Source organism: Malus sylvestris, chromosome 7, assembly GCF_916048215.2.
Source record: "Malus sylvestris chromosome 7, drMalSylv7.2, whole genome shotgun sequence".
Classification (NCBI taxonomy): domain Eukaryota; kingdom Viridiplantae; phylum Streptophyta; class Magnoliopsida; order Rosales; family Rosaceae; genus Malus; species Malus sylvestris.
This window is the reverse complement of record NC_062266.1, coordinates 27,501,187-27,503,994: the sequence shown is the minus strand read 5'-3', so window position 1 is coordinate 27,503,994 and position 2,808 is coordinate 27,501,187. Positions and strand designations below refer to the sequence as shown.

Below are 2,808 nucleotides of genomic sequence, written 5' to 3'. Positions count from 1 at the left end.
GAGTGTTGTAAAAGTTGTGGAAGTGAATGCCCACAATTTTTAGCCAAAAGGAGAGGAAGACTTTAGAATAGTGACCATGTTGTTGTTGTATGAGTTTTTTCAAAGAGCAATCATTTCATCTTTGTAAGTTTTCACATGTGTGGTTCTATTTAAAGAGCACCCCGTGTGTGATCACAACACACAATACTCAGCAATGAAAAGAAGTGAAAGCAATAATATCAGCATCCCTCCGTTCATTTCTTTACCTGCAATCCTTTTGTATTATAGTTATGAAACGAAACAATGTGATATTCATTCCTGTTCCTAGCAAAGATTATCTCTCTTACTACTGCCTATTTATAACAGGTTAAGAGATGGAATAAATCAAGTTTGCTCTGGTTAAGCTCCTGAGGCTTTCAGGTTATGACGCTGCCGTGTGCGCGGCTGGGTGGCAAGGCAGTGGCAAGGTCCCCGGAGGTATGCCATTTATCTCAATTCTGCTAAACCTTAATTTTTAGAATTTTTAGGTTGTTCTTTCCTGCAGTTGTTCCTTTGTTGGGTGCGTAAAACACTTTCTGTTTATATCTGTATTACCAATATGCCGATTCTATGATCCCACGAACTTTGTTCAGCATTCAGTAGAAAATGCATCAGAAAATGTCTCATAGGCTTGTGAGATCTTGTCCGCTCAATTTAACAGGGTCCGATAGGTTTCTGATTGCAATTGAGGTGTAGGAATTTTCGAGTTCAGTCATTTTGAGAGTTTGTTTTCGTATCATCTTTGTGCAGGGGATCATGAATATATTGATGTGGTGAACTACAATAATTTGGGGAGCTCTGAGCGTATCATAATTGATCTTGATTTCCGGAGCCACTTTGAAATAGCTAGAGCTGTCCAATCGTATGCTAGAATATTGAATTCACTACCAGTTGTTTATGTGGGATCCTTGACTAGGCTGAAACAGTACCTTCAAGTTATGGCTGAAGCTGCTAGATCTTCCCTAAAGCAGAATTCGACGCCTCTTCCTCCGTGGAGATCGCTTGCAGAAATGGCAGTCACCATACCAGAGACAGTTTAATCTAGAAGAACAGAATGTTAATGGTTCCTACAATTTTGACCACAAGAAATGCAGTGCACATTTGAAGATGCTGCAGTCTCTGCTTCAGTCTGAAATTGAAGCAGATAGACTGTAACGATCATATTAGAAGGCACAAGCCCGATAGACGGAGGCACTCTTTCTTCAGGACTCCTTAGAATGTACATTTTTCTGCTCTTGAAGCGAGAGATCGTGAAGAGACTTAATTGTAGGGATGTGCTATCCACACACCTATTTTTACTTCTCACACGTTCCTGGTTAATTTCTGTCCGTTGATCTTCTTCAATTCATCCAATCCGACGGTCGAAAATTAAAAAGATGTGGGAGAAGTTAAAATGGGTGTGTAGATATTGTTAGAGTATACATAATCAAGCCATCAGGATTGTGACATGTGTCAAAAGGTGAAAGGATAGGATACAAGAATTAGTTAGTTAGTTAGTCCAAGGCTAACCCGTGTAAAAGGATATAAAGTGAATGTAACCATCAGAAAGGAAACAAGGAAAATATACAGAAAGAATTTTATTTCTATCTCTCTCTCTCTCTCTCTCTCTCTGTCTCTCTCTCTCTATTTCTTTACTCTAAGATCTTCTTCTTCCTTCTGAGTGTTCTGATCTTCTGATGCATTAATAGAGATAACAGTACTATGGTTAACATGGTATCAATCGCCCGAATTGCTTAGACAGCTTCTTCGTTTCTGGTTTATTGTGCTTCCGCGTCGTCTCTTTTCTCTGTGTGACTTCTTTGTGATTTTCTGGGCATTCTCTTCACTCTTACGGTCTCTGACTTGGTTGGGTTTTTCTTGCCTACCAAGTGTTTGTTTTTATTCCTCAGAGACAATTTGTCATAATGGTTACAGCTTCTCAACTACAAATCTTGCAGTCTCCGATTACTGGGTTGATTTCCTATGTATCATCCTCTGTGTCGGTTAAGTTGGATGATTCTAACTATCTTCCATGGCATTTTCAAATGCAGTTGATGCTTGAAGGATATGGGATAATGGGTTTTATTGATGGCTCGACGTGTTGTCCACCTCAATACTCATGTGATTCTGAAGGTTTATCTGGTGGTGTTGGTTCAAGAATTGAGACGGATGATTACAAAGTATGGAAGATGCATGATAGGGCACTTATGCAGCTTATCACTGCAACGCTATCGTCTGTTGCTATTTCTTGTGCGATTGGGAGTATCAGTGCGAGAGATTTGTGGGTTCGTCTTCAAGAACGGTTTTCCACGGTTAGCAAGACTTCGATTTTTCAACTCAAGTCTGATCTTCAGACCATCAAGAAAGGGGCAGATTCTGTGACTCAGTATCTACAGAGAATTAAAGAGGCACGGGACTATCTTGTAGCTGCAGGGGTTAACTTTGAAGATGAAGACATTGTAATTTTGGCTTTGAATGGTTTATCAGCGGAGTATAACACATTTCGGTGTGTAATTCGTGGTAGAGAGAATGTGATTTCTCTTAAAGAATTCAGGGCTCAATTGCTTGCAGAAGAAGCAATTATTGAGCACAGTCAAAGTTCACAATTTCCTACTGCATTGTTTGCTACGAATCAAGGTTCTAATGCTGGAGGTGCATTTTCTGAATCTCAGGGAGTCTTTAATTCTGGTTTACAGGGTTCAAATGGTTTTCATGGGAACTCTGGTTCCTCTCAGTTCTTTAATAGTGGTCACAAGTCTAAGTACAAGGGTAAAGGCAAAGCTGGGAACTTTCAGGGTCAGAAATATTTTA

At 39.8% G+C, this 2,808-nt stretch overlaps 1 pseudogene; it reads left to right on the top strand.

Annotated features, from left to right (window-relative positions):
• The first annotated feature begins 362 nt into the window (after positions 1-362).
• Positions 363-1,602, top strand: LOC126629362 (uncharacterized; annotated as a pseudogene).
• The last annotated feature ends 1,206 nt before the right edge of the window (positions 1,603-2,808 follow it).